General features: G+C 38.9%; 1 protein-coding gene across 1 annotated transcript in view; it reads left to right on the top strand.

Annotated features, from left to right (window-relative positions):
* LRP1B (LDL receptor related protein 1B) overlaps positions 1-25,090 on the top strand; it is a 1,704,605-nt gene that overhangs the window by 483,812 nt on the left and 1,195,703 nt on the right. The gene's annotated exons all lie outside the window — the stretch shown is intronic.

Genomic DNA, 25,090 nt, shown 5'->3' with positions numbered 1-25,090 from the left:
AAGGACATCTTGGCTGCTTCAGAGTTTTATGTTTATGAATTAAGCTGCTGTAAGCATCTGTGTGCAAGTGTTTGTGTGGACCTGAGTTTCAACTCACTTGGGTTAATACCACAGAGAGTGATTGCTGGATCATATGGTAAAAGGATGTTTAGTTTTGTAAGAAATTGCCAAACTGTCTTTTAAAGTTTCTGTACCATTTTGTATTCCTACCATCAACGTATGAGCGTTTTGAGGACAGCTCCAGATCCTTAAATGCATTTGGTATTGTCCATGTTTTGGATTTGAGCCATTCTAATAGGTGCCCTATAGTATCTCATTGTTGTTGTAATCTGCAATTCCCCATTGATATATGGTGTTTAACAATTCCTTAATGTCATATGATTATTTACTATTTGTATATTTTATTTGATGAGGTGTCTGTTCAGGTGTTTTGCACATTTTTTAAAGAGGTTGTCTGTTTTCTTAATTTTGACTTTTAACAGTTCTTTTATATATTGTATAACAGTCCTTTATCAAATATATCCTTTGGACCTTTTTTCTCTGAGTCTATGGCTTATCTTTTCATTCTCTTGATATCCTTCACAGAATAATTTTTAAAAATTTAATGAATTACAGCATACCAGTTATTTTATGGATCATGGTGTTGTATTTACAATGTTATTGTCATACCTAAGGTAATCTAGATTTTCTCCTATGTTGTATCCTCAGAGTTTTAATATTTTGCATTTTACATTTAGGTCTATGATCCATTTTTAGTTAATTTTTGTGATGAATATAAAGTTCAGATATAGATTATATTTTTGCACGTGGATACCAATTTTTCCAGCATCATTTTGTTGAAAAGATTATAATTGTTCCATTGTATTGTCTTTATCCTTTTTATCAATTATTAGTTGACTGTATTTATGTAGATCTATTTCTGGACTCTAATTTATTTTTAGATGTTTGTTTCCTCGTGTGTTGTGAGATTTATAAAGACCTCTACGATGTCTTAAACCTCTGTATGCCTAAGACCCAAATGTAGGAACTGGATAAATATTTGCAATGTGAATCTCTCTATAAAATTAGAGAGAATATCCCTGGCCAGTGTGGTTCAGTTGGTTGGGTGTTGTCCCATGCACTGAGAGGTTGCCAGTTCAGTTCAGTTGATACAGGGCGCACGCCCGGGTTGCAAGCCTAGATCCCTTGTCGGGGGCTGTGGGAGGCAGCCAAATGATGTTCTCTCTCATCAAATATTTCTCTCCCTTTCCCTTCTTCTCTAAAAATCAATTCAATATCTTTGGATAAAATAGAGAATAAATTATTAATTACTCCATAGAAAATACAGATAATATAAAATTAAGTTAAATATGTTTTCTTAAAGCCTTTGAAATTTGCCACATAAATATGGGATTCTATAGATCATTCCAAATTATCTGATTTCTCAGGGTACTTTTAATCTTATCTTTTCCCAGTCAAGATCCAAATTTCTTCAAGGAAGGATCTTTGGAATCTGTATTTTTAGTAAAAATTCCAGGTGATATTTATGTTCAGCTACAATTAGGTAACATTCATGTATGTAAAAAATAATTTCAAAGTTTGTGATCTCTAACATTGAATATAAATGCATACTACATTTATTTTTTTTTTTATATTCATTTACTTAGCAAACATGTACTGAGCTCTGAGCAGATTGGATGCTATGCCTGGGAAGAAAAGGTAAATTATAGTACAACTAGAGACCCAGTGCATGACATTTGTGTACTGGAGGGGGTCCCTCAGCCCGGCCTGCACCCTCTCGTAGTCCAGACTCCTCGAGAGCGGGCCTAAGATGGCAGTCGGGCATCCCCTGAGGAGTCCTTAGCACTGCCATGGAGGCAGGAGAGGCTACCGCCACCGCCGCTGCACTTGCCAGCTGTGAGCCCGGCTTCTGGTTGAGTGTCTGCCCCCTGGTAGTCAGTGCACATCATAGTGACCAGTAGTTTGGCCTATTTGCATATTAGGGTTTTATTATATAGGACTAGAGGCCCGGTGCACGAAATTCGTGCATGGGGAGGGGTCCCTCAGCCCAGATTGCACCCTCTCTAATATGGGACCCCTCGGGGAATGTCCATCTGCAGGATTAGGCCCGAATCCTGGAATCGGGCCTAATCCTGCAGTTAGACATCCTTCTCACAATCCGGGACCGCTGGCTCCTCACCGCTCATCTACCTGCCTGATTGCCCCCTAACTGCTTCCTTGCTGGCCTGAATGACCCCTAACTGCTCCTCTGCGGGCCTGATTGCCCCCAAATCCCCTCCCCTGCTGGCCTGATCACCCCCAGGCTTTTATTAGTATAGATATGACTCTGCACAGAAAATTTTACTACCCTGCTTTACAATAAGGGCTTGACGATTGAATCATTAGGACCAGACACCAAGATTTCATTTCTTTAAATAGTGGAGGGAATACTTATCTTGTATTTAAGTTGCCAGGAAATTAAAATGAGATAATGACTTAGAATAGCATAAAAGCACCACATAAAGACAACTGTCTTTTTAATGAAGTGGCAAACTGAAAAACACTTTTTATTCTCCCCTTCCTTCCTCTACAGCTTTTATTTAACTTTGAAATTTATAAAAAATTCACTACAATTTTCATTTCTTTACATTCAACATTATTTTGTATTGGTTTCAGGTATTATATTAGTTACAGAATAGTGGTTAGACAATCATATCCTTTACAAAGTGTTCCCCGATATTTCTTTTGTGTTTTTTTGTCCTTCCTTTTCTTTCTCACTTCTTCCCTCATTTTCTTTATATAGTATCTCAATTGGCCATCAAAGCTCAGTGAAGGCACTGGGACACGCTTCATCCATTTTACAGACCAGGAAACTGAGGCCAATTCCAGTTGGCTGTGGAACTTGACTCAGGAAGCCCTCAGAGCACACAGGAAGCCTTTCAGAGCCATGCTCTTTGCGCTTCCTAAGGGGCAGTGGCCCAGCAAACAGAACAAACCTTCCAGTGTCCCAGCCTCTTTCTCAAGCACCTCTTCATTGCGGATGCTCCACATTCTTTCCTCTCCCCCCATTCTTTACTGCCCCCCCTTCTCCGAAGCAGGTGGAAGGCTTCCCACTCACTGCCTAGGCATGCTCTGCTATGGGGCAGGGTGTAGCGAGCTTGCTTTTGGGTGAAGGCAGGAGCAGGAGTCACTGCCTCTGAAGTGTGAAGGCCACCTGAGCGAGGCCCATTAGCACTGGGAGCTTCTCTGAATCACTTCAGTCAGTCCAGTACCCTGCAGTGCAGCACCCCTTCACAGAGGTGGCTCCACCCCTCAACCCCCGCCTCAGGGGTGAGGGTCCTTGCCCCTGTGCCAGGAGTCCTTCCATGCCCCTTGATCCCTGGCTGGGCCCACCCACGTCTTGGGGGCACTGCAGAACCTCTGTCTCTCTGCAGATGAAGCAGATCCCTGCCCTAGGTCTCTGCAAAGCTATGAATCTGTGGCCAGAGGCCTGGTCTGGGTCTCAGCAACCACATGCCTGCAATGTTCCCAGGGACCCTGGGAGCGGCTGGGCAAGTCCTGCCACGCCCCCCCCGTGGCCATCGTGGCCTGGATCACCTGCGGAGAGCCCGGCTGAGACCGGCCACGCCCCTCCGTGTGGCGATCGCCGCCTGGATCACCCGCGGAGAGCCCGGCTGTGCCCGACCACGCTTCCCGGGTGGCAAGCGCCGCCTGGATCACCCGCTGAGAGCCCGGCTGGGCCCGGCCACGACCCCCCGGGTGGCGATCGCCGCCTGGATCACCCGGGGAGAGCCCGGCTGTGCCCGGCCACGCCCCCCCTGGTGGCGATCGCCGCCTGGATCACCCGCGGAGAGCCCGGCTGTGCCCGGCCACGCCCCCCCGGGTGGCGATCGCCGCCTTGATCACCCGCGGAGCGCCCGGTTGTGCCCGGCCACGCCCCCCGGGTGGCGATCGCTGCCTGGATCACCCGCCGGCTGTGCCCTGCCACGCCCCCCGGGTGGCGATTGCCGCCTGGATCACCTGCTGAGAGCCATGCTGTGCCCGGACACGCCCCCCCGGGTGGCGATCGCTGACTGGATCACCGCGGGAGCGCCATGCTGTGCCCGTCCACGCCCCCCCGGGTGGCGATCGCCGCCTGGATCACCCACGGAGCGCCCGGTTGTGCCCGGCCACACCCCCCAGGTGGCGATCGCTGCCTGGATCACCTGCTGAGAGCCCTGCTGGGCCCGGCCACGACCCCCGGGTGGCGATCGCCGCCTGGATCACCCGCAGGCTGTGCCTGGCCACGCCCCCCGGGTGGCGATTGCCGCCTGGATCACCCGCGGAGAGCCCGGCTGTGCCCGGCCACGCCCCCCCGGGTGGCGATCGCTGCCTGGATCACCCGCGGAGAGCCCGGCTGGGCCCGGGCACGCCCCCCCGGGTGGCGATCGCTGCCTGGATCACCGCGGGAGCGCCATGCTGTGCCCGGCCACGCCCCCCCGGGTGGTGATCGCCGCCTTGATCACCCGCGGAGCGTCTGGTTGTGCCCGGCCACGCCCCCCCGGTTGGCGATCGCCGCCTGGATCACCCGCGGAGCGCCCGGTTGTGCCCGGCCACGCCCCCCGGGTGGCGATCGCTGCCTGGATCACCCGCGGAGAGCCCGGCTGGGCCCGGGCACGCCCCCCCGGGTGGCGATCGCTGCCTGGATCACCTGCTGAGAGCCCTGCTGGACCCGGCCACGCCCCCCGTGGCGATCGCCGCCTGGATCATGCGGAGGACCCCCGGAACTAAGAGGATTGGGCGCCGCCATCTTGGTCTTCTCAACAGCCGGAAAGGCCACCTGGAGTCCCGCCCCCAGCCTCTCGCAGGCCCAATCATGGGCATAGCGGAGGTGCGGTCAATTTGCATGTTTCTCTATTATAAAGTAGGATATTAAAATAAGTGGACAAAATAGAAGCATAAAGAAAAGTTTTTGGAAATATTAGGAAAGACTATAAGAGTAGATAATATTTTATAATAATCTTAGTATGTTTTTCATCTGACTTTCTTCTGACATTTCCTTAGCCTTAATTAGGATGAATAGATGATCCAGTATTATTTGTTAAAATACATTATCTCTGGCAATTGAGATTTTCTGTCAATGAGTATAACATTAATTACATCACTGAAGGTAACATTCTAGGCTTGAATACTTACATACATTTCTGCTGTATCATATTGGCATTGTGTTGGTGACTTGTTAAAGATTTTTTTCAGTTGAATAAATTATGTGACTTCAAAAGGAAGGGAAAGAGTAACAAATAACATTTTAATTTGAATTACAATAAAAAGGGCTAGAAAAATGTTGTGATTTGGAGAAGAAGAAGACATTTTGTTTAATTTTGCCCCTTCAATGAGTTACATTTTAAAATGAGCAAGGGAGAATAACATTTTTAAAATAACATTTTAAAATTTATTTTTCCCCATCACCATTTATCTCCCCTATGCCCTCCTCCACCTCCACCTCCCCCTGCACTCACCACACTGTTGGTTTTGAAAATGGTACTTATTATTTATGATATCTATCTATCTATCTATCTATCTATCTATCTATGCATAACCACATATACATCCACACAAGGAAAGATATTTACCAGCAATATTTTTAATATTGTTTCATTTCATCGGCAAGAATATTCTAAATAGATATAAAAAGCATACATTAGCTATTTCAAATGAAAACAAACTATGATTTTGTGAAAAGAATATAACATCAATATCGTAGTCCTTTTTATTAAACTAGATGCTGATACTTTTAGATTTGTTACTTAATATCCCTGGGCATCATTCTCCTCATATACAAAATGTTGGCTGATTGCTGACATTTTCCCTGCTTAAAAGTTCTGTAATATAAGATCTATTCAGTATGTATAGCATTATGCATATGGCTGGTCTTCAATAAGAATTTTGTTTGAGTGAATAAAAAACAACACATACCCTACTAGCTGCCTTTAAGATTTCTCAAATGAAGATTTACTTACTGTTTTGGATAGCTTCCTGTAGACTATATACATATACATTATGTACTAATTTTATTCCCTGGAGTCTGTATATACTAGTATAATGTACTAATCTTTTATCTGTATGCATTAGAAATCATAACATGTTTCTATATAGCCCTGTTGAAGAGCTAATGAGAACTGTGATATAATTTTGTTCTGAATACTGAGATAGGGAAATCTAAGGTAAACTGTTATATGTTCAGGTAAAATTGAGGTGTTTCTTTTCTTTTCTTTTTTTTACCTGTGTGTACATAAAAGCAAGTTGCAAAAGTCTGTATTGTGAGAAGAGGAGAGGTTACTGCCATTAATCTAGAAAAGGTAAAACATAGGCAATATTTCGGCAGTGAGAAGGTGATGAAGATGTGTGTAAATTTGGGGGAAATGTCTTCCTCTGGAATTCCCCTGGATCCAAATAATGAGAAAGGATGTCTTACTATTTCTTTATATTTGACAAGTAATATCTTATTTTTTCTATCTTCAAATCTTCATATCAACCATACAATTTATTAGGTCCATTTTAGAAGAATGTGCCTGCTTTATTCATTCCAAATTTATTTGGATATGGTCCATGTGAATTAATATTAATCTTTTCTTCAATATGCATGCCCATAGCTTTGAAAACAGATGTGAAAATGGACCTAGTTAGTCGTTGGCTAAAGTATCTTTAGAAAATGTGTACTTTAGCTTACAATTGCCTTTTTGAGTAAACTTAGACAATTCCAGCTGGACTTGTAATAATCTTCAAGGACAAGTTGATTTCATGCTTTACTGTATGTGTTATGCTGATAATCAGCATCATTGGACCTGAAACTCTGCCATCTTTCTTTAGTGTGATTGACCTTGTTATTTTAAAGGTGGCAGGGATGGGGGGAGGAATTTGGCAAAGCACCGAAAAGCAGAACACTTCATAGCTCAGCAGTTCATTCTAGACATTAAGGTCAGACCAGGGGCCAAATAACCTGACAAATTTGGAATGAACAGCAGGACAGCTACCTAAAGAACATCAGAAGTTCACAGTGTTACCACAGCAGCACAAAAATAGGACAGCTACTAGCAATCCTTCCCGTTATTTGGCTAATGTTACTTGCAGAGACAATGACTCTTCCCCTTTACTTTCCAAAGAGACTGTATGGACACATAGCATGTCAATAAAAATGGATTCTTACAGAGTCCTGGGATAGTTAATGCAGCTATTTGTAATGTGAATCACTTTACTGATGTGACAGCAAGAAGTTGAAGTTCAAAGGGCAGATTTTAAGTAGATATATTGAAAGATATGTAGCAGAACCCTGTACTACCTGCTGACATGCAAGTTCCAACAAGGAAGTTAAGTACAGTAATTGACATGAAAGTCACATAATTAAAAAATAATCCATTTTATTTTTATTCAACTTTTTAAAATATGTACCATTTTAGGTCTATATAGAAATTTAAAATTGGATACTTAGCTGTGGTGTTCATAGATGAGCAATACAAACATATAATGTACAATTTTTAATTTCACACATTTTTCTCAAATTTTCCTCAAATATAAACAGATACTGAAATTATCCATTAATTAGTTCAGTACCTTGGTATGAAATGAGAGAGATACACTTTTTGTATATATTGCTCCCCCCATCTTTTTTCTTCTTTCCCACTCCCCTAAATATTTTTCTAATTTTTTTTTTCCCACATCAAACCCACAAACACAAAATTGGGAGAGGAACACCTTTCATAAAATTGTGAGAAGAACTATTCATTTTCTGCCCTAGCTCAGTATGCAATTTTGACTAAATTTAAATATTTCAATTTAGTAAAGTTTTGCCTAGTTTAAGAACATTTTGAGATGTCTTAATTATTGTCCAAATAACCCTTAATTTTGACATATCTGAAGCAGCTTCTGATTAGTTAAATTCAACTCCCCATTTTAGAAAATCTGTCATGAGATTATCAACTAATGGAAAATTCACTTCAAGAAACGAGCCTTTTCATATCAGTGATGATAAAAATTTTGCCTAAATTCATTTGATTCTTTAATTCTAACTTAGCTGTTCTGATATGTTCTAACTTGTCAGGTTATTTATCACAAGTACAGTAGGAAATGGTTAAAATTGAACATTATTTATATTAATTTTGTAATGAAACAATTTAAATTATTTCCAAACACAAAAATGTTTGTTTCCCTTCATTCATCTACAGATGGGCACTTGGGCTGCTTCCGAATCCTGACTATTGTAAATAACACTGCAGTGACCATAGGGGTGCACATATTCTTTCAAATTAGTGTTTTGTGTTTCTTTGGATATATTCCCAGATGGAATTGCTGGGTGATAAGGATGCTTTATTTTTAATTTTTTGAGGTGACTCCATACTGCTTTCCACAGTGGCTGTACCAATCTGCATTCCCACCAACAGTGCACTAGGATTCCCTTTTCTCCACATCCTAGCCAATACTTGTTGTTTGTTGATCTATTGATGAGAGACATTCTGTCAGGTGTGAGGTGATATCACATTGTGGTTTTAATTTGAACTTACTGATGGTTAATGACATTGAGCATCCTTTCATATGTATACTAGAGGCTCAGCATGTGAAATGAGCTCGCTGCCCCTTACCCCTTTGCTTGTTGCGTTCGCTGCCCCGCCCACCCACCCACCGCTGCTCTGCATTCGCCCCCCCACCCACTCGCCTTCATGGTGACCAGTTGTTTGGTTGTCACAGACACTGGCTTTTTATATATGTAGATTGGTCATCTCTATGTCCTCTTTGGAGAAGTGACTATTCAGGTACTTTGCCCATTTTTTAATTGAATAGTTTGGTTGTTTTTTTGTTTTTGGTGGATTTGTGTGTGTGCGTGCGTGTGTGTGCGTGCGTGTGTGTGTGTGTGTGTGGTGTGTGTGTGTGTGTGTTGAGTTGTATAAGTACCTTATAAACTTTGGCTATTAGGCCCTTATCAGATATGTTAGCAAATATGTACTATCATTCAGTGGGTTGTCTTTTCATTTTGTTGAATGGAATACTACTGAGTTATAAAAAATAAGGAAATCTTACCTTTTGGGACAGCATGGGTGGACCTGGAGAATATTAGTAAGAGAAAAACAACTACCATATGATTTCACTTGTATGTGGAGTCTACTGAAGAAGATAAAATTACAAAGTGGACAGACTCATGGATACAGAGAACAGAGTGGGAGCTGTTAGAGAGGAGGAGTTGGGGGCTGGGTAAGAAGGGTGAAGGGATTGAGCAAAGAAAAAAAGAAAGTCTCATGACACAGACAACAGTATGGTGATCTAATATATGGTGAAAACTATATATTTTATTAACCAATGTCACCCCCATTAAATTCAATTAAAAATGTTTGTTTCTCTTCTTTCACTTAATCTTTACTTGCCATTTGAGAAAGAACCTCAAAACATCGTATTGACTCACTGGCATTATTATAAGCACTGAAGATCATCATAGCATGTAGTAAACATATATACTTTAAGGTGTGTACTCTGTATGTAAAAGTATGAAAGATGCAGCCATTCATTTATTGACTGTAGAACATTCTACTTATTTCAAATATAAACCCTGATGTAAATAAAGATTATAGTGCTATGGTCTGGCTGTTTTATTCCCCTGGAATACATGGCCTGAGAGTTGAACAAATGAGAAATACACTTGAATTTTAAATTAAAAGGTTAATGAAATCCTTCCTGACTTTTTTGGAGGAAAGTTTAGTTTGGGTTTTTGCCAAAGTCTGGACACTTTCCCCGTATGTCCAATTAGCTTGATACAAGCCACTATAAAAATCAATACTATAACAAAGACTTCAACTGAGTAGGTTCTCAAAATGTGTCATTATTTAAATGTGTCCAAAAGAGGTGTAAAAAATGGGGGTGGGAGGAGAAAGGGAGAGGTATCAGTTATGACTATAATAAAGATTATAAGTTTTGATATATCTAATGGTTAAGTATATTTTGATTCTGTGACAGTATTATTGTACCATGAATGATTTAAACAGAAAATAATTCTATAAAATATGTATTAATGTGTTTAATGTAATTATACATGAAACATCGTAAAATTATTTTAACTCATTACAATAACAAGCCAAAATGCATATACTGTATCATTTCCTTCTAGTAGCTAATGTGTCTGGAATGAACTTCAAGAAAGAAAAAAAATCTTTATTGCTTCTCCCACATCCCATTTCTATTAGTTTCATGGTTTAGGGGAATTAAAATTATCATCTTTAAGAGATGTAGTCAGTCATGCCTTTATCAATTAGGCTGCTAGAATAATCAATGCTATGTAACAGCTGTTTAAAAGGCTGCTCCTTGGAAGGGATGGTAGATGTCACAAATTACTCCTTAGCTAATCTTTGTTGCAGTCCTTCCATAGCTACACAAAGTATGTTCATTTTTAATAATTGCCATTTATAAGTAGCATGGAATAATTATATTACACAAGCATTAACATCAGCCCTATTACCTGCTAATAAGCCTGCTAACAGGTAATTTTAGTGTGAGCGGTCACTTGTTCTCAGTTTTGGGTACTTCCTGGAGGTTTGCTTCCCTAAAAGAAAAAGAAAAATTGTAACTCTTGGTTCTGCCAATTTAATCTCATGTCATAAAGTAGTCCAAGTATTCATCCTCTAATCTCATCTGATATTTGTGGAGAGAAATTGCTGTTTTGCCGCTCTTGTGGAACTAAGCTCCAGAGAACCTGAATTCATTAATTCACAAATCCTTTCAGGTTTTTAATAACTCATATTTTTAACCTGTGGTTGATTATTATACCTTTTAAAAAGCAGGAGATTCCCTAGCATAAATTTAAGTGAAACCAATCAGACAGATTATAATGCAAATTAACTGAATAGCAGACTCATTTTTGGCTTTTCTTCTCTTTATTCAATCAACTGTTATTTCCCTTAGATTCTATCTCCCTAATGTCTCTCCTAGGCATTATTTATTTAGTATTTAACAAAGATTTAGAAAGCCCTATGAAACTAGGACTAAGTACCTATTAGTTCTTGTTTTTCTATTTATTTGTTTGCTTCTGCTTTTCTTTAAGAATGATTAGGATAGGAAGCTAAAGCACTAGTAATTGTTGAAGCTGATTGGCAGGAGTTCTATCTACTACTCTCTCAACAATGGTCAGTGTTTAAAATTTTACATTAGAAAAATAAACTAAGAAAAATGGCATAACATAAACATGATAATTACATTTTTATATGTACTTCCCTTATCTTGCTAACTCATCAGTTTAGTAGGAGTATTTGCTTTGAGCTCTTTTTCTTGGATAACTCCATTTGTATTAACTGATGAGAAACACTCATTTTCTCTCACCATAATCTTATGAGAAAACAACTAAGAAGAGGCTAACTAAGAAGCAAAGCGTTGATAAATGTGATAAATCCAGGGACATTTTTATAGAAATTAAAATAGCCACATTGATCTCTGAAAATTACTCTAAAGTCTGATATGCACAGTCCCATTCTGTAATCTAGCCAAATGATCTCTCTCCATATTAAATAGATCCCCAAAATTGCACCAAGAGAAATAAAGATGGTTATATGTTAGTCTATTATTTTCCATAATACTTTGATTTAGTATAGCAATAGCACACATACTAGTAGCTATTGACTTGACTTTTCTTCTGCTCCCTAAACTTCTCTTTTTTATATGTTTGTTCAATAAGTATTTATTGAGGCTCTTATTTGTTTCAGGTACTTGTCTAAATACTAGAGATAAAAGTATAAAAAAGGTACAGTTCTTATCTTGGGAGAGCACACAATCTCATATAGGAAGCAGATCCCCAAACATAATTATAATACAATAAGCAATTTTAATATACCCAAATGCTAAAATAAAGATAGAATAGCCCTGACCGGTTTGGCTCAGTGGATAGAGCGTCAGCCTGAGGACTGAATGGTCCCGGGTTCGATTCCAGTCAAGGGCATGTACCTTGGTTGCGGGCACATCCCCAGTGGGGGGTGTGCAGAAGGCAGCTGATCAATGTTTCTCTCTCATCGATGTTTCTAGCTCTCTGTCCCTCTCCCTTCCTCTCTGTAAAAAATCAATAAAATATATTTAAAAAAAAAGAGAGAATAAAGGAGGGAGTGAATAACTCTACAAGCAGGAGTTGGGAAAGATATAGCAGATGTATGAATATTTGTGCAGGAACCTGAAGAATGAGTCTGATTGCCCAAGGATAAAACTGGGAAGAGACAACCTTGGAAATACAATTTAGATATGATGAGGAATAGGGGGAAAAGGCAGAGATATTAGAGAGTGATAACGTAGAGGCTTAACAAAATAGTACATGCAAGTGGTGGTGAGTAAGGTAGCAAAACAGGATCACAAAGAGTAGATGTATACAAGAGATATGTAAAGAGATGAATTTGAACAATGTTCGTAACGTGTGAAATTGAAGGCAACAGATGGATGATTGAAGGCATGTGTATGCAGTAAACAAAACAAATTAACTGCTTATAGATAGAAGAAACGTAAAGAAATATTTCCTAAATATGTCTTTTTATATTAATTAAAATTATAACAATTTTTAGTCCTTTTATGTCTGTTTACATCTACAAAGTATCTTTCTAAATAGTATACTGAAAGATCTCTATTGCTGGAAAATGGGATATATGAATATCTTATAAAAGAGAAAATGCAAATTGACCATACCTCTGCTACGCCAACAAGCCATGCCCACCAGCCAATCAGGATCGGGTATGCAAATTAACACAACCAATATGGTGGTTTATTTGCATATCCAGGCACAGAGCAAAGACTGAAGATAGCATAGAAGGAAGCCAAGCGCTGCAGAAGGGAGCGAAGCTGTGGAGAAGCAAGCGGGGCCTCGGGGAAGCAGGTGGGGCTGCGGAGAAGGGAGGGAAGCAGGTGGGGTGGCGAAGAAGGCCGCAGGAAGCCCCATTCTTGCAGGAATTTTCCTGCAACGGGCCTCTAGTATAACAATAAAAAAAAGATAAAACTTTTAACTAATTGATAGCTGAGTATCAGCTATTCTTAAAAGCGAAGGTATGTCCATGTATGAAAGCTACTGAGAAAAGAATGGGGGTAGCAAATCAATTTGATTATTGTTTTCATTGCCTAACATATTGTATTGTTCATATAAAGTCTATATCATTTCATGTTTCATTTTTAAACAATAGGTGTTAAAGGTGGCAGTTAGATTTACTTAAAAATACAGTCATCATTTTTTATGCTGTCATGTATTCTATGGATCTTTATTTGCTATTACTGTTTCTTTTAATTGAATTTATTGGGGTGACATTGGTTAATAAAATTATATAGGTTTCAGGTGTACAATTCTATAATACATCATCTGTCTATTATATTGTGTGTTTACCACCCCAACTCAAGTCTCCTTCCATCATTTATTCCCCCCTTGCCCACTGCTAATCACCACCATTTTCTGTCTATGAGGTTTGGTTTGTTTGTTTGTTTTCTGCTGTTACTATTTACTGGATTTATGCTATTAATGAGCTGTTACCAAAGCTCATCCTAAGAATAAAATGTTAAGACCTTGGGGACCCATTTTATATATGGCTTGAAATTTGCATTTCTATGAAATAATTTTTTTTTTCTGAAACTCCTTAATTGTTCTTCAAAGAAGTTACCTTAGCACCCCTGCTTTGAATTTCATTATTATGAACATTTTAATTTCTTATTTTATGTCAAGATCTCTGTTGTAAAACCCAATGTACTTACAGTCATATAATTTGTTTTCATTTGGAGTTGAAGTAATTTTATTTTTCCAATTACAAAAACTATAAGAAATATGAATCTTTTATAAACCTTTTTGAAAATTAGGCTTCAAACCTGAGGGGCCTAATTTGAGAATTTCAGCTCCATGCTTTAGTTTTATTCTTTGCACATCTGGGCAGTTGGGGAATATCAGTGAACAGAACAGACTAAGATATCTGGCCTTGTGGGGTTACATTATAGTGGAGGGCAAAAATATACAACAAATAATAAACGTGGTATATGAGACTATGTTTTGAGTCAGGCTTGAGGCAGAATTCTTTATTCAGTGTCTCTCCTTGCTCTCACATTTACTGCAAGCAGAAAGGAGAAACCAGGTTGTGCATTCCACATTTTACTTTGCAACCTCCTCAGCTAAATATCTGTTTATCATTTACAAGTTTTACTTGGCTCCGAACATTAGAAATAATTCATCCAAGTTCTCTGCTACTAGATGACAAGGATAGCCATTCTTTCAAGTCCCAATACATTCCTCATTCAGAATCCTCACCAAAAGCACGTTTCACATCCATATTTCTACCAACAGTCTCTTCAAGGCTATCTAGGTTCTTTCTATTAACTGGCATAAAATGCTTTCAGCCTCTACCCATTACTCAATTCCAAAACCACGTTTTGGATATGTCATTAAAACACCCCACTTTTGAGTAGCAAACCCTCTATTCATTTCCTAGGGCTGCCATAACAAAATACAACCTGGGTGGCTTGAAACAACTGAAATGGATTTTCTTAGTCCTAGAGGCTAGAAGTTCTATCCAGGGTTCAGCAGTGTTGACTCTGAGGATAAACCTGTTCCCTGCATCTCCAAGGTTCTGGTGAGAGCCATCAATCCTTGGCATTCCTTGTAGATGCATCACTTCAATCTCTTGCTCCCACCTTCAACTGTGTCTGTCTGTTGTCTCTGTATGTTTCTATCTCTATATCCCAATTTCCCTCTTCTTATAAGGACATTAGTCATATTGGGACTAGGGCCCGCCCGAATGACTCCCACTTAACTTGATTACATCTGGAAAGACCCTGTTTCCAAAAAAAAGGCCACATTCAAATACCAGGGTAAGGACTTTATATATATTTTAGGGGACACAATTCAACCCATCACACATTATATATTAGTAGATTTATTAGCATACTAGAAGGTAGTGAGTACTCTCTTTTCATATACATACTGTCTTTTCTCCTCCTCAATACAGATAGGTCACACATTGATTTATTTTTTAAATTTAACTTAATTACATTTTTCCATCATATTTTATCTACTCTATGCTCTCTACCACCTCTACCCTAATAATCATCACCTATTGTCCATGTGCATGAGTTTTATGTCTTTTTCACCAGAAAACTCATAATGAAGTAGAATTTCCCAAATGTGTTTTGTGAAGAGCTGGTCTGTCAAAATGCTACATAAGAAAAAGATTCCATAATCAATTAAATTTGTTTTATGTAGCATTCTGTGTCCCTTCTCAGTGCTTCACAGTACTCATTAATTTATTAAGGATTCTGAGAATTCATACAATAAAGAAAATGAATAAACTTATCAATATCCAAATGACTTTGACCATGGGACTCATTTAATCTTAGCACTGCCCTTGAAACCATTCCATTACTTGCAAAATATTTGGTGGAAACACTGCAATACAATCACAGGTCTCCCCTCCTCCCTGGTTCCCATACTTAAGAAGGTTAACCAAATTGGAAAGAAGGATGAACGCTAATATAAAATTCCCAAATTGATTTCTTATTATTAATGGGTAGTCAATAAGAGTGTAGATATAATATGCTATAGAGCTACCAGAGTTTGAGTGCAGAATTATCAAAATCTCTATATTAAATCCATTTAGATGAATAATTAAAATTTAATAAACAGGCAATAAAACTATAAAAGTATATGTGGCAGTGTGAAAATACAGACTCATTAAGAGGCAGGATTATTATAGGCTTTTTTTCTTAAAAAGTACAATTTTTGGTCACTTCACGTTCACTTGCCGGAGGTCATAGCAGTATCGACTTTAGTGTTAAGAATGCAGGACCCAAATGAGCTGTAATGTCTCCCTACATGCTGAGAGGGAAAAGACAATAAGCAGGCAGAGAAAATACAAAAATATTGATAAATTTCCTGGATGATTGTCACCAAAAGGGAGAAGAAGGACGGAATGTCAGGAAGCTGCCCTAAAAAGAAGGAAAGAAAGAAGAAAGAAAGAAAGAAAGAAGGAAGGAAGGAAGGAAGGAAGGAAGGAAGGAAGGAAGGAAGGAAGGAAGGAAGGAAGGAAGGAAGGAAGGAAAGAACCTAATATGAGGTGAAGACACTTTCCAGCCTTCCCCCTGTTATCTGAGAGAAGCTGAGTAAAGTGGAGGAGATTTAGGGAGTTGTACCTATACTACCTTCTATTATGATATCCAGTGCTTACCAACTACTTGACCTGGATCTGAAGAATATTTCAGGAAATGTAAAACTCTTTATCTCTCATATCTTCCAGACACCACTAGTATAAAATATCCCGAATTGTTGATAATTAGTCTAGAGTACTATTCTTCTGAATTTAAACCTCAAGTAGTCTAGATTATACATATTTATTTTGCATACATCTCTGCCTTCAGCTGTTTCTATGCCCACAAATTCACCCTATGCAACTTAATTTTTAAGAGATAATAAGAAAAGTGCCAAGGGGAGTAACTGGTAAGGGTTTCTTATACCTAAGTTTGCTTTGAGGGCAGGAACAAGGTCCTGAAATGTAGCCCACTTTATAGAGGCCCTTCTAGTGTCAGGACAATTAATAACATGGTCCCAACTAAACCTGTCTTAACACAGAGTTTTATCTTTATGGACAACTAATTCTAAAGCAGTCTTTTTTGTGGTAGATAGCAGAGCAAGGACCAGGGGCCAGGTACAGAAGGTCACCATGGTGGACAGCTCCGGGTGCCTAGCGATGGACAATTGTAGGGTGGGGCCTCATTCCCAGGGTCATGCAGTTTGGACCCCTTCACCTTTCCTGCCTAAACATAACACCTAAGCCTCAGTTTTATTTCAATTCCAGGCCCAGAAAAGCAGCAAAACCAGGCAAACGATGCCACCAGCTGACCCCAGGACCAATTGCACCGAATAATGACCCCCTGCCCCTGCCCTGGTGCCAACCAATCAATCAGTGGAAACCTAGACCCTGAAAGGACACAAAGGGTCTGAGGACTGAGGACCCAGTGCTCTTCCTCTGGGGAGCATGCTCAGATCCCCTCCACCACCCTCACCTTTGCCTTCCTCACTTCTAAGCTCTAAGGGCCCTTTCTTTACCTCTGTTGTTACAGAATTTACCAGGTGACAGGAAAACACACAGGAGTACTTGGAGATACAGGAAAATCCCATTTATTTTCAGATGTTTCGCACGTATTAGTACAGTGACTCAGGGGAGACTCTCTCCAAATTCTGAGCCCCCCAATATGGAGGAAGCTTTCCCTTTATACCCTTTGTTTTCTTTGTCCCCCAAATATGGGGGACTTCCGGACCTTTCATAGGCTTTGCAAAAGCCCTGTGTGTTGGGATGGGGGCCGTGAGACCACACCTAAAGACCTGGCCTGGTGCCAGTGCTGATAACCCCCTCCCAGGGTTGTGTATTGTTCATGGTTTGTGGCTTCTCTAAAATGGGAGTAGTACTTAGGTAAACAGGTCTTGCAAGACCAGATTGTGGAGAAAGGGGCAGTGACTTAATTATAGGCTATCAAGAATGTACATTAGGTTACTGGCACAGATTCAGACTGCTAGACCCCCCCAAAATGCCTTATTTTCCTCATCACTATAGCTTATTTTCTAAGCCCATTTCTTCTATGAGTTGCTTCTTCTACCTCAATGATTTACAAAATAAATGTTCTCTTATGGTTTGAGTCTTGCCTCTGAATTCTTTCCTAGCCAGAACTCAAGTACCGAGGTTGTTGAACCAGGTCCAGTCAGACCCCAACGGTCTGGTCAGACACCCGGTGCCTTTCCCGCTGCTGCCAACTATTTGATGAAGCCCTAGTTCAGGAGTAATAGAAAGCTTATCTGTTTGTGTCTTAAAATCCAACTTCCTGTCCAAGCAGACAGTTAAAGCAACACATAATAATAATAAAATGCAACCACTCTAGTTTCGTACTTTCCTCACCCTTTTCCCCAGATAACCTAGGGCCCGAACTACATCTTGAAAAGAAGAAATCATTAAAATGGCTGATAATTGTCCAGAAGCTTACCAGTTTTACCAGTCTCTGAAGAAAATCCCGTTAAATCAGCCTGTTTCCCCAAATACAATAATATCATACAGCACAGCATATCAGAGCTTATCATTTTGAGGCCATTAATTAAGCAAATTCTAGTCCTGGTAAAAATGTTTCCCAGAAATCTCTCTTGGATTGACATTTACTTTGCATTAACCTCTCTGCCTGGTGTGGCTTCACACCACATCTAGAGGCCATTTAAACAATATTAAGAGAATAACATTAATTCGCTGTTCTTCTGTTCTTAATCATCTAGAAGCAGATCAGCTTGTTATAAATAATGATCTTTCCTTGCCTGAAGCTCAAATGTTAGCACTTGTTCTAATGCAAATCCCTGTCCTTTTGTGCTAGCTGTTGAAAACTGTGCAGTTCTTTTCTTGGGTTTTAATCCTGTGAAGGGGAAGTGGCTTCAGTTTTAAATGTGAATAGGGTTGCCTTCCAGAAGAACTGGGGAGGAGGACACAACCTTTTTTGACTTGCTTTGATCCAAGGCATCTCTTTTCAGGAGATGATTACTGGAAATGAGATTCAAATTAGGCAGTGTGTCTGACAGATGCTGTAATGTGTCATAACTTCGCCTTATCCGCAAACTAAGTATATTGGGTTGAAAAGTCAGGAAGTTTTGTCAAGATTTCATTTATTTTTCACACTTGGCTCGCGTTCACTACTGAGGAGATGTAGCTACTCTGTTCCTGGCAAACTCTGTCATTATCTTGCGTGGAGTGTTCGAATGTCTCAAGCTGATGGAATAAAGCAAGCAAATGTACAATCGGATTCTAGTGACTAGAGCTCCTTCTTTGCTCGCCTGTTTAATTAGGCGCGGCTTTTTAACAGCTCTCTGTACCCGGGAGGCCTTTGGGAATGTAAAAGGGGGCGTTCCAGTAACCTGCTGCTGAAGAGTGGCCCATCCAGTCAGATCCAGTGAAGTACCATGTATCCTCTTTTTAAAAACTTTAAAATTATGCAGTTCTAACCTGAGATAGAAACAAATGGGAAGCATGTTTATAATCCCAGTGCTCTAGCTTCTCTTAGAATCATCCGCATTGCATCCAACCAGCATTCTGGGTGTCAGAGAATACTGATGAACAAGGCAGACTTGCCTCCCCACCCTCACCCTCTTCGCAGAATTCCCAGGCAGTTGCTGTAGAAAAGGGATGAAATCAAATGACACAAGTGTCCCTGCAAAGGTAAGCATGGGAAGCTGTGGAGTCCTATGAGGGGCTTACTCCAGAAGGGTAGGGGACTTTTCTCAGGGAAAGTGATGGCTCACCTGGCATAGGAAGATCTGAAGGCAACCACAGGGAGTGAGGATAGAGAGTGGGAGGGTGCTCTAAGTAGAGAGAACTTCTTCAGTAGACACCTGAAGGCTAAATGTGTTTTACAATAGCTAGACCACAGAGAGAAAGAGTCATGGTGAAAATAGGAGTTTTAGATAGCATCAATTAAAATGTTAATTACTTAGTAGGACTGTTAATTCCAAACTTAAAAGAGAACTTCAAATAGTTATACCGACTAGACCAGAACACACTAATTTCAAAAATATTTATGTAAACTATAGTTTATAATTTGAAGTATCTATCCCCAAATAGCTTTGTTCTGTGGTATACCATTAAACATTTAAATGCCACCATTAGAGATTAGTTCATTTGAATTTTCAATACCATATTCTTATTGAACAGGACATATATTAGCTATTTTTAACCCACATACATACCATGTTAGTGTGAATTAGTTTATCATATTTCAAATGCTATAATATTAAATCAGATTGTGGGAAGACTGAAAATCAGGTAGAAAGGAATATTTAGAAGAAATATTAGAAGAATTGCTCAAGGAAAAGACATAGCACCTGGGAGAAAATCATCATGAGAGAGAGAAAAGAGATTTAAAAGAAAAAGTTGGCTGACGGAAGCAGTGAACTGGTGTGTCTGGATTATACCACTCATGAGAGCCTACTGTTTAAATTTTTATAACTTTTGAGAGCCAATTGTTAAACATAGTTATGGTTAAAAAATAAATAATACAAATTTGCAGTTAAATAAATTATATTATAAACAAAGGTAGTACTCAGAACTCATTGCTTTCTAATTGCTTTATTACTTTTAATTATTTTTGCTCTTATAGTTATTTTAAGCCCACTGTAATTGCATGGTATAATAACTATATAAAAGTATTCTCCTATAAATCTCTTCCCAAATCCTTGCTCATTATGTTGGGAACTTGAAATTGACCATGATAGGGGCATTTATACCGTGAAAATTACAAACAGAAGAAATCAGGGTTTGATTCATTGTTTTTGTTGATTGTCTACTATAGACTTAATAAAGTAATGGATAAAACATATTAAAATGTAGATTGAACTTAAAAGTGTCACGGCTGTATCTGCTACATTGTGAATAGCACAATAAATTGAGGAAATATTCTTTCAGCTCTCAAAAACTGATAATGAAACTATACTTCATCAATTATATCCATGCATTGGTTTACGAGTACAAGAGTTTGGCAAAATCAATGGAAGTGCATTTTAGGTGAATCAATTGGCTATAGAGAATTTACAGTAAAAAGTATTACATATTTTATTATTATTTGTTCTTTGGGTGCAATACATCCTTTATATCAGTAATATTTTTAACACACTAAATACTCATTTTTTTCATAAAGTTATTTGTTAAACATTTATTGTCCGCACTGGGTGACAGCTCCCCAAATTGCTGTACATTTTTTCTGATGTCTGACCTTTGCCTGAGGGCTCCTATATATATATATATATATATATATATATATATATATATATTTCTTATAATCAGGCTCACATATTTGGTGTTTTAACTTAATGTCCCTATAGAGTGATGGTCTGGGTCTCCTAGTACTACAACTACCATGTCAGAGAGTGAGGACTGGAAAGAGAAGATGTACATGTGATAGCTCAGTAAGAGGAATCAATCATTTTACCTGGAGTTGTGTACCATGGCTCCAATTACCAACACCCATTCCTTGGACTTATGCATTTAGAGTATCCATATATGCCTTAGATTTAGAAATGTCCTTCTAGGGAAAATATGCCCAACACCACCCAAGTGATGGCAAAGGATTTTATCAAACAAATTCCTTCTAATGGATCACTATGTCTCCTCCTCATCAAAACTTTGGGAAAAGATGGTGATGCTAGAGGCAGCATTTTCAGATGTGAGGTTTGATTTACAGCGAAAGCAGGATAGGGAGATGTGGGAGGGGCTCTACAGAAATTAGAAATCCATCTTTAAAAATAGTGTCTACTGCTATCTACTAGTGATTATCAACTTCTCTAATAATTGTTCAAGTGTACTGGAAGCTTAAGAACAGGTGCCACAAAGCAACCTGAGACAATTTGTTTTAGTTACAGCTGCCTTTGATACAATACTTTTCATCAAGCTGCAAGCTTAGACTGTTCTTTTGTTATTGCAGGGATAATAAGCAACATGTTTCTATATAACTACAGTTGTGTGTATGTGTGTGTGGTATGTGTTTGTGTGTGTGTATGTGTGTGTGTGTGTGTGTGTGTGTGTGTGTTGGGCAATGCTGAAATGGATTTTTCCATTATCTTTTTCTTAAATAATATACAATTAAAATCTACCAGATTAAATTTTGTAAAGACAAAAATTACACTATGCTTTAAGTGCCTAGCGCTAAAATATTCATGAGGCTGGCCACACACTAAGCACTCAAAAAATACTTTTTTGGTATAAAAACATAAGAAAGGAAGCAGGAAAGGGAGCAGGGAGGAAGGCAAGGGATAAGAGAAAGTAATGAGTTAAATATAGGGAGTTATAAAGTCACAAAACTCAGGCATAATTTAACCAACCAAACATAATAATAACAATAATTTATTATGTTCCTTGCATTAGCTTTCTAGGGCTGCCATAATAAAATCCACAGACTGGGTGGCTTGCACAGCAGAAGTTTATTTTCTCATGGATCTGGAGGCTAGAAACCTAAGATTGATGAGTTGGCAGGTTTGTTTCTCCTGTGGCCTCTCTCCTTGGCCTGCAGGTACCTTCTCCCTGTGTCCCCACATGGGCTTCCCTCTGTGGAGAGCCCCTGGTGTCTCTTTCTGTGTCCAAATTTGGTCCTCTTATGAGGCCACCAATCGCATTGAATCAAGTTCCATCACACTGGTTTCATTTTAACTCAATCACCTATTTAAAGACCTTAAGTCCCAAAACAGCCACATTCTGAGTTATTGGGGGTAAAAACTTCAACATATATATTTGAGGTGGGGGTATAATTCTGCCCATAACATTTCTGTTAGTCTATCTTCAGTACTTTTCTTCATTGCATAGTTGACATGTAATTTTTAAATTTTATGTTCAGTTTCATGTTTTTATTTTAAAAATTTACCATAGCAGTAAAAGCTTTGCAAACACTAATGTGGCAACTTAAATGTTATTACTTGCATATATTAACCAATTCCTCCATTCCATCATACAAGTTGTTTTCAGTGTCGACTTATAAACAGTAGTAGTACAGTATGTATTAGCAGTTGTTGAAACTTTATTTCTTCATTTAAGTGTCATGATGCTGGTGAGGGATTCTTGAGGATAGAAATGATGTAGTTAACTTTATTTCCTGGGGGAAGAGTATCCTGATGTGCTTACTAGAGCTGAAATGTAGAAAGTATCCCTCCCTAACCTGGATGAGTATGAAAGAAATAAATTGCTCCAAATGTGTACAAAGAAGCATTCAGAGGCTTTTGATGAAGTAATATCAGGCTGAGGGTTATTTATTTGGGCTCAATGTTTTGTTTTGCTTTCTTTTTACACTTACCACACTAAAATTGGACTTGATTAGTATTATAAAAATCAAAGAAGCTGAATGATGTCACAACTTAAAAAAAAAGAAGAAGAAGAAATATACACCATCTTCTGACATTGAACATGGGTTTACCAATGCAGGATATATGGTATATCCTGTTTGATGCTCAAAAAAAAAAAAAAAAAAAAGAAAGAAAGAAAAGAAAAAGAAACAAACAAACAAACAAAAAAAACCCACCACTTCTGAGCTTGTGGCTGAGGTGACCTTTCTTAACGTCTTGCTTGGCATATGGAAAGCGTATTTTCCTATTTAGCAGTAACAGCTGCTGGAAATGTGCTCAGCCTTTACCTGTGTGTTTATGGTGGCAAAACCCACTGGATCATGTAATGGGCTCAGTGTTCTGCCGCCAGACCTGAGGAGGCTTCTCTAGGCCATTCAGCTTAAAGGGACCTGGCTTAGCTCAAGAGATGTCAGGCCTTTATTGATCCCTTAAACCTGAGAATGAAGAGGAAGCTCAAACAGAAGTTATCTAATTCTCTCCCAAATTAACCATTAAGAATTCATCCAAATAGGATCTGTTTATAAAAAAAATAGCTTAAATTAAGTGTCAGCATTTTTGTAAAATAATTTTTTCTAAAAAGGGCTAGATAGTAAATATTTTCAATAGGCATTAAAAATGGCCATGTGTTAGATTTGGCTATGGGACATAGTTTTATTTTGTCCTCCAAGTTGTACAAATAGGTATGGCGAATCTAAATGTGCTCTATAGTAGTACCTTAAAAAAATTAAAAAATAAATGCTTGTTTGTATTTGCTAGACCCTGTCCTCTTTATACAAAGCTTGAATGACAAGCAGAGCAACTTAGAAAGCTAGCTGGCATAACATTCCAGATGTTTTGAGATTATTATGTCATGTGTCTTGTCTGATCGACTGTTATATAATTTATATAATTTTATCATATAAAACTTTAATGCTACAGGAAAATGTCTTAATCTCCTTTTTAAAAATGACAGTTCCATGGAAAGCTAATATCAGCCTTTTACTGGTATATTGTTAAGCAAACAAAAAACAAAAAGCTTCACGGCTGAAGGTTTTTCTGAAAGAAAGATTTACTAGGCCCAATGCTAGGCAGAAAAGGACAAGGTCCTGGGACAGGAAACTCCAACCACCAGTAGCATGGCTAAATAGAACCAACTAGCATGTCCAGCATCCTGAGACTTGATGGGTACTTTTATACATTATGTTTTGGAGACAAAATATATAAGTTGTTTTCAAAGAAATTGCATCAGCTACAGAAAAGGGGGGTGCAGCGGGGGCAGTTCTATGGTAGGTGCACAGTCTGTAAGGAAGAATTACTTACTACTTTTGAGTGGTTACAAGCAACAGTTCTGTACGTTATGCAGTCGTGCCTAGTAGAGGGCGATAGACTCCCTAGCGGTTGATTCAAAGCTTCAACATACGGTCAGGAATGTCAGCTTCTTAGTTGGCCCACAGCTATTTACGGGTCTGTTTCTTTCTCTCACTCTCTGGTCTGCTGTAATTTCTTTTAGGACATCTCATATTTTTTTTTCTTGTCCAAAATTAATCATCATCAGACTCCTTGAGGGCACTGAGTGAAGGGGCGTTGGGTTGATGAAAAATAACACTGAGACCTACCAGGAGGCTGAGGCACGGAAACGTTGTTTTTTCCAGGTCATAGTCCCCTAGGAGTGTGAGCCTTCTTCTTTCACGTGTCAATGGCTTTTTTACCAATTTCCAGTTACCTGTCATCATCTATATACATATATGCACACGTAAGTTTTTGTTTGTTCACTTTTTAGTAGTGTTTCCTAATTAGCATACAAGGAAGAAAACTCTATTCATTTGAAATTTCTCTGGAAAATTAGGAAGGTGTAATGCAATTACCTCACTGGAACCTAGCCAAACTCCTAAGGCAGTTTCCTTCTCCTTACAAAATTGGATCTTAGAATATAACATTCGTTAGTTAGAACTGCTTTAGACCTCATCCCCAATAAAACAGCATTAATTGAAGTTATCCTCAAAAAGCTTTCTTTAAAATATGTTTTATAACTGTTTTTTTAGATGAATTTTGAGAGAAGGAATTTACTTGACTTAGATCTATAGAAAGATATTTTTTATAAATGAATATGGTATATGCAATTACAGATTTAAAGATACAGTCAAATGTTGACTCATGGTGTTTTATTTAAAAGCATCAGATATCATGAACTTTTGAGTAGAGTGCATTACTTACTGGTCAGTTATGATATTGTGACATGGATATATTAGCTATTAAGTATACTAGCCCAAG

This window comes from Eptesicus fuscus, chromosome 11, assembly GCF_027574615.1.
Source record: "Eptesicus fuscus isolate TK198812 chromosome 11, DD_ASM_mEF_20220401, whole genome shotgun sequence".
Lineage (NCBI taxonomy): Eukaryota > Metazoa > Chordata > Mammalia > Chiroptera > Vespertilionidae > Eptesicus > Eptesicus fuscus.
Note: the sequence above shows the minus strand (reverse complement) of the source record. Positions and strands in the feature narration are given on the sequence as shown.